This window comes from Lynx rufus, unplaced genomic scaffold (assembly GCF_022079265.1).
Source record: "Lynx rufus isolate CCGP_SWC_20201006 ecotype Redwood Valley unplaced genomic scaffold, mLynRuf1.p SCAF_32, whole genome shotgun sequence".
In the NCBI taxonomy this organism is placed as follows: Eukaryota; Metazoa; Chordata; class Mammalia; order Carnivora; family Felidae; genus Lynx; species Lynx rufus.
Genome location: NW_025814848.1, coordinates 3,097,024 through 3,110,571, shown reverse-complemented (window position 1 = coordinate 3,110,571; position 13,548 = coordinate 3,097,024). Strand labels below are relative to the sequence as shown.

The following is a 13,548-nucleotide window of genomic DNA, read 5'->3' as shown; positions in this document are numbered from 1 at the left end:
CCTGCTCTCACGAACTAACTTATCCTGGAGGACCAAGGCCAAGGAGTCGAGGTATTTGCAGCATGCCCAGAATATTTTGACACGCATCCGAAAGCAGAAGTGTAAACCGGGAAGGATTTGTGCTGGATTCGCTCGTCTTGAGAAGCAGCCCAGTGTGCTGCCCGTGTGGGATAGATCGATCTGTGCGTTAGAGATGTAAAGAGGGAGAGAGAGGAACCCGTCCTCGGCGGTTCTAAATTCCAGCGGTGGAGGCAGGACATGAACGGAAACAAGCATAGAACGTTTGTTTCAGAACAAGACGGTGTGTGAGTCAGAGGAGAAGGAATCCCGAAGCAAAGCATACCTTCGCCGCTCACGTCGCATGTATTCTGCTCGCCAGCATGGACTTCTCCAGGAGGTGAGTTCCTTCCTGAATGTGTGGGCGTATGTGGATTTTCTAAATAGTACTTTGCAAACTCATATTCACTGCCTTGTCACAGATCCACGAGAGAATCGTCACTCTACATAGTGGTAGCACACGGTTCCCCAGTAAAAGGAGGGTCACAGGGGCGCCTGGGGGGCTCAGTCGGTTGAGCGTCCGACTTCGGCTCAGGTCACCATCTCACGGTTCGTGGGTTCGCGCCCCGCGTCGGGCTCTGCGCTGACGGCTCGGAGCCTGGAGCCTGCTTGGGATTCTGTGTCTCCCTCTCTCTCCGCCCCTCCCCTGCTCACGTCGTCTCTGTCTGTCTTTCAAAAAATAATAAATAAACATTAAAAAAAAAAAGATGTCACAAAGGCCAATCGGCAAGAAAGAAGCCGACAGAGTGTAGATCTAAACAGTAAACCGGAGTAACCCCTGCTCTATGATATCCTCGGGGACCGTAGGAAGTAGCCCCGCGGGAGGGGATCCTTACCCTTGAGGATTGTATAATTATTCCGTCGCGGCTGGAAATTGCGAAAGCATCTTATTGGCACAAACTGAAAACCAGTGTTGCTCTCCCAGACACGCATACGCCCGCAGAATGGAGCTAACCCTCACAAGGCACCCAGGGAACCCGGGAGCGGGCCACTTGGTGAGCGGTGTGCCCCACGCCGGGCACAGCGTAGGTGCAAGGCCAAAACGTGCGGGGCTGCATAATTGGTGGACGAGGCAAACGCAAAACCAAATGTTACGAAAGCGCACTGGAACAATGGCAAAAGAGAGACAGAGGAGAGGAGTTGTTAAAACCTCTCCATCATCTGCCCCGCGTTCCAACCCCGAGGGCTTTCCCAGGCCCCTCGGCAACAGAGGCAAGCTAGCGTCTCCTGGGACAGGGAACAGGGATGGGGGTGACAGAAGAGACCACGTTCTTGGAGTCAGAGCCTCTTTCAAAGCGAAGGCCCCCTTCTCTTCTGCAGAACCCCACACGCTGAGCATGCCTCACCCCAGGCCACCGTGGGGATGTTTCCCATGAAGCGGTTTAACAGACGGCCCCGCCCGCCCGACTGGAAGAATCCTGTAGATTTCTTGCAGCAAAGGAGTGAGTTTCTGGTTGTTTGCAGGGAAGAGCGTCTCCCTTTTAGGGGCCAATTCAGCTCCGGCCATTAGCATTTGAATCGGTCCACCAGGCTGTTTTGATTGAAGAGAGAAACACAGCCTTTGTTGCTGTGATTTAGGGGCGTAAGTAATTTTCCAACCCCCTTTAATCAGTTCACACAGTTGGGGAAATGGTAATATATAGGAAGGGTGTGGTCTGGCCTCGGAAATGCAGATGGGGCTCCTGTCCGGAAGGTTCCCCGTGGCAGCTCCTGGCCCTGCCTGTGGCCGCTCCCTGAGCTCGGGCCGCCTGTCCTTCTCATCAAAAATTGGCTGAATGTCTTCAACACGTTCTTTGTTTGGGTTAAACCGACTCAGGTAATCACAGAAACCCAAGGGGCCCGGACGGACACACGGCCGTCGCCTCGTCTTCCTGGGCTGACCCGTGCTTCCGGCACACGGATATGGGCCAACCCGGGGGTCCCGTCCGAAACATGACGTGAAGCTGGGCTCCCTGGGGTTCACCGGGCCACTTTACAACCTGTCACTGACTCGCTTAGCAGACGTGCTTCTGTGGCTGAGAAAAACCGCCAAACTTTAGGTTTAAAGAGAGGGGAGACGGCGTCTTCCAAGATCCCGTTGGCCTCGTTTTCCTGCCGCACCTTTGCTCATCTCGTGCATGTAGACGCGTGGCGGTTTAGGCTGCGTAGCAAGGCAGCGCCTGGGGACCACCTAGCTGGGAAAAGCAAGGTCCTCGCGAAGCTGCTGCCCGGGCCGCCGGGCTCAGAGCCGAGCTTCACGCGGCGTGTTGGTTTCTCCGTGGACACTCGGGCAGAGGCCTGGGCCGAGCCGGGTGCACTTCTCAGCGCTCCGAGGCTTTAGCTCCGTGGCCCGACGGAGAGTGACGGGTTGGCTGAGTATCCCCCCCACAGAACCCCCGCCGCCCCCAGCGTTGACCAAACACCCCCGGAGGACGCCCGAGCCCCGAGGCCCCACGCAGGGGGGTGCACCGGGACCCCAGACGGCCGTCGGGGGGCGGGCCTTGGGCTCCGGCCGGGAAGGAGCTGCAGTGGTAGCCGCGGAGGCGACGGGAAGATGCTTCACCCCGCTCGGCCCGAGACCAGAGTCAACGACGACACGTTCGCCCCACAACGTGCCTTCAGAGGGCACCCGCGCCCACCCGAACGCACTCTGCCCGCTACCTTGGCTACCGTACTTGCGAGCCACCTTTCCCTCCGCGGGCGAATTCCCTCTCTGAGACTGGGTTCCAGTCTCCCTTTACCTCTTCCCTCCTGTCAGCTAATCCATCACCTCCTCCAGGAGGCATTCCCGGACTCCTCTACCTCTCTCACTAGCTCCTGCCTCAGCTGGGGCTGAACTTGTCCCTCGGCGAGTTACGTTCTTTGGCTTTCTTGGAGCTCTCAGTGCCTCTGAGGCGGGTACCTTGGCTCCTAATCACCGTGTGTCCTCCCGTCGCCGGGCCCGGGTCCTTTTCCAAGAAAAGCAAAGTGTCAAGCAGCTGTTCCCCGGGAGCTGATGAAAGGCTGTATTTGTTTCTTCGTTGGTGTTTGCTGTGTCGTGTGCACAGGGACAAATGGCAGGAGGGGCTTTCAGGCACCTGTCTCATCCCAGCGGGAGAGGCACCCGTCCTGCTCCTGCGCCCACTGGTGCCCCCAGCCCTGCCCGGGGCCCCCCGGGGCCTTGTTGCGGGCTCGCCCCGGGGTGGGGCTCACCCTGTGCCCTGCTTCACCTGGCCTCACCAGGAGGAGCACCGGGAAGGAAGGAGTCCCCTGGGGCCGGGCGGTGGTCGCTGTGAGGTCTGGAACTTGACCTGGACAGCGCCCAGGGCTGGTGGAGGCCTGAGGGGAAGTCCCCATGAGACACAGTCTCCCCACCTCCGTCTCCAAGGTCACAGGGCGCAGGCCGTGGAGGGGAGGGGACAGCACAGTGACAAGCGTTCATGTCCCATTAGCACTGAGAGAGAGGCAGCAGCTTGGGGCGGGGGGGGGGGGGGCGACGACTGCATTGTAGGCCCGGGGCGAGCTTCCCCGAGGACCGCCGTCCCTTCGTCCCCCCCAAGCGATGAGGGGTTCTCGTCACATATCGCAGCTCAGCGGCTGCGAGGGTCTCGGCTGAGCGGAGACTGACGCCCTCCATCCAGGAGCCACCCCCTTGGGCCATCGATACTTCTTTGGCCCCACACTTCCCGGCTCGAGACCCACTTTATTTTTGATTCTCCGAGTGAGCGAAAGGAAAATGCAGTTTCAGGGGCTACACCAGGGGGCCGGCGGCACCACTCGTCCGTCCGCGGTCACCTCCCGCGTGGCACGCCGAATGCTTCCCTCACCGCGCCCGGCCGGCCGTTGCTTCTTCCAAGATGCGTGTGAGCCACAGGCTCCCAGCAAGAAAAGCTGTTGAGGCCGCTCTAACAACAGCACTGTGTGTTCAAGGAGTGCTGATCTTGACAGCTTTGCTTCTGTTTGCTTTTCTCTGCTTGGTGCTACCGCGAGCAGACTCCTGGAGAGGGGCAGCTGGTTTGCAGATGTGGACGCGGAGGGCAGAGCCGGAGACCCGGTCAGTGTCGTCTGGTCTGAGGCCGCACAGCGAGGCTCTGTCTTCGGGCTGGGGGGATGTGGGCCAGGGGCCAGCAGGGCGGGGGCGGCCGGGGGTGAGCAGAAATCTCCAGTGAAAGCTCTGATCAATGCCGGAGGGCTGCCTGTAAGCGGGGGCTGCCGTTTAGAACCAAGGGTGAAGAGGCACATGCCCTGCCCTCCTCCCAAACTGCACTTCCATCCCGGGGCTTCACGTGGGGACCAGAGGACAGAGGGGTTGGTGACGGTGGTTACAGAGATAAGAATAGAATCTTGAGTCTGACTCAAAGACAAAACACGATGTAAACAGCACTTGCCTGTCCGTGTTCTGGCTTCCCTGTCCCTTCCCTGCATCGCCAGGGCACTGCCCAGCAAGGCTGGCACGCAGGGGGGTGACCGGACAAGACGAGCCCGGGGCTTCCGGGGGACGTAATGCCATTTCTTGGCCGTAAGGAACTATCTCCTACAATACCAAAGGGAATGCGAGGGAAGATTTTAAGATCGGAGTAAATAAACCCACACTTTAAGGATCCTCCATGGGGCGCCTGGGTGGCGCAGTCGGTTAAGCGTCCGACTTCAGCCAGGTCACGATCTCGCGGTCCGGGAGTTCGAGCCCCGCGTCGGGCTCTGGGCTGATGGCTCGGAGCCTGGAGCCTGTTTCCGATTCTGTGTCTCCCTCTCTCTCTGCCCCTCCCCCGTTCATGCTCTGTCTCTCTCTGTCCCAAAAATAAATAAACGTTGAAAAAAAAAATTAAAAAAAAAAAAAAAAAAAAAAAAGGATCCTCCTGGTCCAGCTTTACCCAGTTCTGTTTTAGAAGCTGACACACCCTAAATGTCATGTTTGCTTCCTGAAGCGGGATTGCGTGTTCCCAAGTGGACACGGGCAGCGTGGAGTGCGGCCCGGGCCCAGGGGGAGGAGGACGGGGGGCAGCGTGTGCCCACCTAGGCAGCGGCCCGCAGCCCAGCCTCCCCTTAGCTTCCTGAAATGCGACAGTCCAGCTGCTAAAACAGAAGGTCCCAATCGGAAGACGAGAGGGCACCAACCAGCCCGGTGTGGCATGTGAGTAGTCTGGAAAAAAAACACAAAATGCCAGAGAGAAGAAATAGTGCAAAAAACCCCGAAGTGCAGTTTTCGAGAATTTAGCGGTGAAGGGGTAACAGCGACCGAACGCGAAGGATGCCAGGTTTAGGGGGCAGGCTCCCACCTCAGATCTCCGCCTGAGGCCACTTTCTCCGGGAAGCCTTCCGGGACGCCCCCCAGGAAAAGGTGGGTACCCCACATTTCCCTCCACTCCCACCACAGACCCGCTCTTTGCCTGTCTGCCTGCCCCTCCCCCACGGTCCCCCCTGTTGGAAACCCAGCGAGGGGACCCGGCCTACCGCGTTCCCTGCATGCCTCCGGCTTCTGGTTCAGTCGCTGGCAAACAGCAGGAGCTCGGTTAATTTTTCTTGAATGAATGAATGAATGAACGAGCTCCCTCTGGTTCAGTTTTCCACCTATGTCTACGGTCCCCCTTCTCGCTCCGAGGCAGGATGGCACCCCAGGCGTCGCAGGGCATACCTGATTCGACTCCCGGCCACCCCATCTACCCACGAGGCCTTTGTCAGGCCCAGCCTTGGTTTCCTCATTTTGCGCGGTGCGTATGGAGATACCCACGCGAGGGTCTTGCGCGGACTCAGTTGAGTGACGTCCGTCAGGCGCTTTTCGTACCCCGGGGACGTGCTACCAGCTCTTTGAACGCTGAGTTCTTTGTACAATCCGGGTCCCGTGTGTGCAGGCAATGTAGGTGGCGGTCGTTGAGAGTGTCTCGTGCGGGCGGGAGCAGGCGCCCCTGGCCAGGCATCTCCCATCCCTCCCAGCGACCAGGTCCACCAGCGGAAGCAGCGAGGGCCCCCTGCCTCCTTCCAGGGAGACACCCAGGTGCGGCCGGGCCTCTCACTGTGTTCAGCTGCGTTGGGGGGACAGCTGTTTTCAGCCGTAGTCTGTCTCGAGGTGGCGTGGCAAGGCCTAAGGCGCCTGGATCGGTCTCTTACAACCCGGGTACCCCGTCAGCCTCCGCTTTTCGTTTCGGAGTCCTTTCCAGCGTGACTGAAATGAACAGAATTACTATTTGCATCAAGGCAACTTGTACTTTCGAGCGTAACCGTCACACTGTCCCCACAAAGATGAAGCTTAGCCCAGAGGCCGGTGACGCCTGAGGAATCAGGTGCACGCTCCGTGCAGGTCAGGAGCTGGTAAGGAGCCGGAATTTGCTCTTAACCCAACGAACTCTGCTCTCCAAAAAATGTCACAGGTGGCGTTCCTCCGGGCACTCGGGTGTAGACCCGGAACTGAAGACGAGACAGGATCATCGGGTACCAGCAGTCCTCTGATCTGTTTCCCGGGTAACCCTCAAATTCTACTCGATTATAGATGTTTTATGGATATTAGTTTCAAGCCAACACATACAGCCCACGTGTGCGCCTCCTGAGTCATTTATTTGTTTGGCTTTTCACGCGACTGCAGCGGAGATCTTTCTTTCCTGCACGCACACGTAGGCATACGCGCACACAAACCCTCCTTAATAGTGATTTGTTTTCATTTCTCTGATAACTGGTTTTGGTGAAGCTTACTTTGTCTTGTTGGCAGCAGACATGGTTTTATCTAGCCGAGATCTGTGGCTCTCAAAACGTCTTCCGAAGCAGAATTGTGGAGTATAAAATGTGAATCCGAAATTTACACGCCTTATTTTCAGAATTTTGAAAACATTTCCGTGAGTTCCCCAGTGCTCAAAATTTCCAGCCTGAGATATAACTGCCTTACGGATTCGCATATCAGAAAAAGAGGTCGGGGTGCCTGGGTGGCTGACTCGGTTGAACGTCCGACTTCGGCTCCGGTCACGATCTCACAGTCTGTGAGTTCGAGCCCCGCGTCCGGCTCTGTGCTGACGGCTCGGAGCCCGGAACCTGCTTAAGGTTTTGTGTCTCCCTCTCTCTCTGCCCCTCCCATGCTTGTGCTCTGTCTCTCTTTGTCTCAAAAATAAATAAATGTTGGGGCGCCTGGGTGGCTCAGTCGGTTAAGCGTCCGACTTCAGCTCAGATCACGATCTCGAGGTCCATGAGTTCGAGCCCCGCGTCGGGCTCTGGGCTGATGGCTCAGAGCCTGGAGCCTGCTTCCGATTCTGTGTCTCCCTCTCTCTCTGCCCCTCCCTCGTTCATGCTCTGTCTCTCTCTGTCTCAAAAATAAATAAACGTTAAAAAAAATTAAAAATAAATAAATAAATGTTAAAAAACTTAAAAAAAAAGAAAAAGAGGCATAGATATTGTAAGTATGAATGGATACACAATAAAAAATTTACAAGTGAGTCTTCAGAGAGCTACTGAATGGGGAAATCTGTTGGCAAACGTCTAGTAGATCGAGGTGTTTAACGTCAGATTCATAAGCTTAGGGGGTGGAAAGCACTTAAAATATATTTTATATGATTATGTACGTGTGATTTTTCTTGGAGAAAGGATTCACAGGGTGCTGTCTTTAAAAATTAGATTTTAAAAGAGGTCTGTGATCCAAAAATGTTTAATGCTATGAAGTTCAATGAAGTGGAAAAATCTTACATTTGCAGAAAATACTGTACATTGGTGTTAATACCATTTTAAGAGTTTATGTGTAGAAAAAATTTAAATATAGTCTTCAGGTCTCTCTCTCTCTCTGTCTCTCTCTCTCTGTCTCTCTCTGTCTCTTCCTTTAGGATTAACCTTCCAGAACACACAAGGGATGAGCCTGCTTCTTCTAGGATGGCCACAGTACCTCTGACTTTGGAACAAGCAATTCAGACTCACCACGTTGTGGTTCGCTCGTGTCTCTTCTCTGCCTGGGGGTTAGACGATGCAGTTCCCGGGCAAGCAAAGGAGGATTCGAGCGGGAGGGAAAGCAGGGGACGCTGGAGGATGGGAGGTTGCGGTCAGAGCGGGATGCCCAGCACGATCTCTGAGTCTGAGCAGCTCTGGGCAAAGCCCAGAGGTAAGAGAGCAAGCACGTGTCCTCTGTGGAGTAGGGGCAAAGGTCATGGAGATTTCGAGGCTGAGAATTAGATGGGTCAGCAGCCTGAAGAGAGGGAGATTCCCAGGATAACAGCAGGGGTTGGGGGGGGCGGTAAATTGTTTTCTAACTCCTTGGTGAATAAGAAAAATGGCCAAGAATTAGGGTCCTAAGAGGCGGTGGGTGCACTTGGCCGTGGCACTTGGCCTTTGGAGTTTATATGTAGTTTTCCCCTTTTCTTCGTTCGTTGCAGGAGGCCAGGACAGCAAGGCGATATTGGACCAACTATGTGGACCAGGAATGAGACCGTAGCATCACCTTGATGAAAAGGACGAAGAAATGTTGAAACTCCCAAAGAAGCAATTAAATAGCAGATTTCTTTTTCTTTAGTTCAAAGTTATGATAAGCAACAATAGCATCATCCACTAAATAACATATTTGTTATAAATGTAACATTTTCCATACAGAAGCCTGGAACCATGAATGAGAAGACGTAGAAAAAGGAGAAGAATAAAACTCACAGAGGGATGAGATCATGGAAATTAGCAGATGGAGAAAATACCTAAGTATGATTTATATGGTTAAGTAAGTTACAGAAAAAAAAAATTTTTTTTTTCAACGTTTATTTATTTTCGGGACAGAGAGAGACAGAGCATGAACGGGGGAGGGGCAGAGAGAGAGGGAGACACAGAATCGGAAGCAGGCTCCAGGCTCTGAGCCATCAGCCCAGAGCCTGACGCGGGGCTCGAACTCACGGAGCGCGAGATCGTGACCTGGCTGAAGTCGGACGCTTAACCAACTGCGCCACCCAGGCGCCCCCAGAAAAACATTTTTTTTTAAATTTTTTTTTTTCAACATTTATTTATTTTTGGGACAGAGAGAGACAGAGCATGAACGGGGGAGGGGCAGAGAGAGAGGGAGACACAGAATCGGAAACAGGCTCCAGGCTCCGAGCCATCAGCCCAGCCATCAGCCCAGAGCCTGACGCGGGGCTCGAACTCACGGACCGCGAGATCGTGACCTGGCTGAAGTCGGACGCTTAACCGACTGCGCCACCCAGGCGCCCCCAGAAAAACATTTTTAATTATGACTAAGCACTAGGAGACTCTAAAACGAATCAAGATGTTTGAGGGGCGCCTAGGTGACTCAGTCGGTGAAGCATCCGACGTAGTAAGCTCAGGTCATGATCTCGTGGTCTGTAAGTTCGGGCCCCACGTCAGGTTCTGTGCTGACAGCTCAGAGCCTGGAGCCTGCTTGGGATTCTGTGTCTCCCTCTATCTCTGCCCTCCCACCCTCCCCACCCCCCCACCCCCCGCTTACACTCTGTCTCTCTCTCTCAAAAATAAATAAACATTTAAAAAAATATATGTTTGAAAAAGAATGAAATAGAGCTTTTAGAGTGGAAACATAATAAATAAGAAATACTCAATGGGGGGCTAAAGAATAGATTAGACATACCTGAAGATAGCATGAGTGAACTACATAGATCAAAATTATCCAAATACTTTTGGGATGAGCACTGGGTGTTGTATGGAAACCAATTTGTCAATAAACTTCATATAAAAAAAAAATTATCCAAATAATAATATTTGGAATTATCCAAAATATAGCACAGAAAAACAAAGTGACAGAATATATAATAACAGAGAGGTTAAAGGAAACAGAGGCTCTAGTGAGAAAATCCACCATACGTTTAATTCTGGCTTAGTAGAAATACCTGAAAGAATGGGGAAGAAGAAATACCTGAAGGAAAAAATTTAAACATTCCAGAATCGATGAAAGAAAGTAATCCTTCGATCTAGGGATTCCCAAGGAATCACAAGAGCAATACGTAAAAAGAACAGCAAATGTAAAATGAAGTTCTGTAAAGAAGCCAGAGAGAAAAGTCTGATCATTACAAAGGAATAACAATTAAAAAGACAGATGACGTCTCAGTAGCACCAGTGGGTAAATTATTTCAGTGAGAAGAAATGGAAAACTTAAATAGTCCTATAGTTATTGAATACATCGAATACATAATTTCAAAAGTTTCTCACAAGGAAAATAAGAAAACTCTAGGCCCAAATGGTTTCACTGGTGAATTCTCTAAATACTTAGGAAATAATGTCATTATCCATCTATGAACTCTCTAGAAAATGGGGAGAGAAGGCACATCCCCCAACTTTTTTGTGAACCCAGCATAAACTAGAAGAAAACATAGAAGCTGATCGCATTCAAGAATGTAGTTGCAGGGGCGCCTGGGTGGCGCAGTCGGTTAAGCGTCCGACTTCAGCCAGGTCATGATCTCGCGGTCCGGGAGTTCGAGCCCCGCGTCGGGCTCTGGGCTGATGGCTCAGAGCCTGGAGCCTGTTTCCGATTCTGTGTCTCCCTCTCTCTCTGCCCCTCCCCCGTTCATGCTCTGTCTCTCTCTGTCCCAAAAATAAATAAACGTTGAAAAAAAAAAAAAAAGAATGTAGTTGCAAAAGTCCTAAACAAAATACTAACAGAGCCCAGTAACATAGAGTTCAATTCAGTAACTTCTGCTCTAATAAAAATAATAGCAAATTATGAATAAGAAGAAAATCATTTAATCTGTTAGTGTATTTAAAAGTATTTTTGTAAAAAAATGTACTTGATGGTGAAATGTTGACACCGTTCCTTTCGAAGTTGGGAACAACAGAAGGATGCCTGTGCATCTCATTTCTATTCAAGATTGTTCTGGAAGTTTGACTAGTATTATAAACAAGAAAAAGAAAGAAAAGTGTAATGTTTGTAAAAAATTAAAAAAACAGATTTTTAAAAATAGAAAAGTCCTGAAGAACATAGAAAAGCAAGAATGCATCCTACTTTTCTGGAAAATGGTTCACATTGAAAGGGAGAGAGGGGCTTGCGAAGGGGGAGGAAACTTCCGGGGCTGGAAATGGGCTGCTTGCTGCCCTGGGTGCTGGTCCCTCAGTGCTCACTTGGTAGTGAGATTCTACGTGAGATGGATATGAAATTTTTAATGTGGTGAAAGTGTTTCCATGCAAATTCCATAATTTTATAGAATAATTTTTTTAAAGACTCCATTGATGATAGCAATCGAAAGTAATTACCTAGGATTCAATTTGGAAAAAGGTACATAAGCCCTTTGTGAAGAAAAAAATCATCAAACATCATTGAGAGACATTGAAAAAAGACCTGAATAAAAGGAAGTGTGATGGTCTTGAATAGAAGTACCGTGCAATTTAAATGGTGTGAGTTTCCCTCAATCTAATCTTTAGATCTAATGCAAGTTCAATAATGTTTCATGGAAGTTGACGAGCTAATTCTGAAGTTCATGGGAAGGAGGTGCCATCTGGGATAGGAGGGACACACCGGAAACAGAAAGTAGTAAGGGGCGGGGCTTGTCCTACACATCAGGTCCCGATTTAAAGCTCTGTAGCAATTTAGGGGCGCCTGGGGGGCTCAGTCGATTAAGCGTCCAACTCTTGACTTCTGCTCAGGTCATGATCTCACAGTTCGTGGGTTCGATCCCTGTATACATATGGCTCCTCACTGATGGTGTGGAGCCCACTTGGAATTCTCTCTTTCTCTCCCTCTCTCTGCCTCCCTCTTTCTCAAAATAAATAAATAAACGTAAAAAAAAAATCAGACTCCAAAGTCAGACGCAGAATGGAAACGATGTCTGGCAGATTTGTTGTTGGTCTTTGCTGAAACAGAGGACGATTTAGCGAATGGTGCTGGGACGACTGGTTTTCTACGTTGAGACTGGATCTCCGTCTCATCTCACGCACAGAAGTCAATTCTCTATGGATTAAAGTCCTAAACGTAAAAAGACAGGACTATGAAGCTTTAACAATATAAGAGAGTCTCTTGGGCTGCCGGGATGGCTCTCTTAAAGGCACAAAGAATGTAAAATGAAAAGGACAGTGTGATAAATCTGACCACGTTGAAACTGAGATTTTCTGTTCACAAAAAGACATCATCAAGGACAGGAAAAGTCGAGTCACAACGTGGGAGAATGTTTGCTTTTATAAAATCGACAAATGACTAGTACTGGCATTTATTTATTTATTTATTTATTTTTTCAACGTTTTTATTTTTTTTATTTTTAGGACAGAGAGAGACAGAGCATGAACGGGGGAGGGGCAGAGAGAGAGGGAGACACAGAATCGGAAACAGGCTCCAGGCTCCGAGCCATCCGCCCAGAGCCTGACGCGGGGCTCGAACTCACGGACCGCGAGATCGTGACCTGGCTGAAGTCGGACGCTTAACCGACTGCGCCACCCAGGCGCCCCAGTACTGGCATTTAAAAAGAACTCCTGAGGGTGCCTGGGTGGCTCGTTGGATAAGCATCCGACTCTTGGTTTCAGCTCAGGTCATGATCTCATGGTTCATGAGTTCGAGCCCTGCACTGGGCTCTCGCTCTCTCTCTCTCCCTCTCTCTCTCTGCCCCTTCCCAGCTCGCATGTGCGCGCTCTCTCTCAAAATAAATAAATGAACTTAAAAATAAATAAACAAACTCTTGTAATAGAATTTTAGAAAAAAATATTCAATGGGATACTCAAAATCCTTCGTAATCAGGAAAATGTAATTCAAAACCATAACATTCTTTGTATACCTATCAGATGGGAAAAATGATGAAATTGGACGAAGGCCCGTGTTGGGCAGGCTGCAAAGCGAGTGGGTGCTCGCTCACTGCAGGTGGCCTCTAAAACTGGTTCAGACTTTTTGGGAAAAAATTCGGATATTCCAGAAATTCTACAGGTGGATATTAACCCAGAAATTCCCTTTCGAGGCTTAAAACGCAGCTGTGGAAACTCTTGCACAGGGGGCATCAAAAGATACGTGTCAGAATCTTCTCATGGATTCATGAGACTGACAGGGGGATCTGAACCCTGACTAGATTTCTGATGACATTAAGCAATTTTTTTTTTTTTTTTGGTTTTGATAATGGTGTTACGGTCAGGTATAACCAGAAAGAATCCTGTCTTTTTTTTTTTTTAATTTTTTTTTTTAACATTTATTTATTTTTGAGACAGAGAGAGACAGAGCATGAACGAGGGACGGTCAGAGACAGAGGGAGACACAGAATCCTTAACAGGCTCCAGGCTCTGGGCGGTCAGCACAGAGCCCGACGCGGGGCTCGAACTCACAGACAGTGAGATCGTGACCTGAGCTGAAGTCGGACGCTTAACCGACTGCGCCACCCAGGCGCCCCAAGAATCCTGTCTTTAAGGGATACGCGCCACAATATTTCTTTCATGGGTGAGGATCGGACATCAAAGTGATCTGGAGGTGTAGGAGATGGGGCGAGGGGTCCGATGAAACGACGGCCCACGAGTATGTCTCACTGATGCTGGGTCATGAGTCCACGAAGGTTCACCAGGGGATTTACTCTCTAGGCAGTGTCTAGGCCCGCTCGCTCAGCCCCAATGCTGGCCCGCATCACCGCACCGTCTTCGGGAACGCGATGCAGCCAAGAG

At 50.9% G+C, this 13,548-nt stretch overlaps 1 long non-coding RNA gene across 1 annotated transcript; it reads left to right on the top strand.

Moving 5' to 3' along the window:
* The first annotated feature begins 315 nt into the window (after window positions 1-315).
* On the top strand, window positions 316-8,719 carry LOC124522009 (uncharacterized). Its single transcript, XR_006964641.1, has 3 exons — window positions 316-397; window positions 7,812-7,911; window positions 8,355-8,719. It is a non-coding gene; the product is annotated as an uncharacterized LOC124522009 (long non-coding RNA).
* Window positions 8,720-13,548: the final 4,829 nt, after the last annotated feature.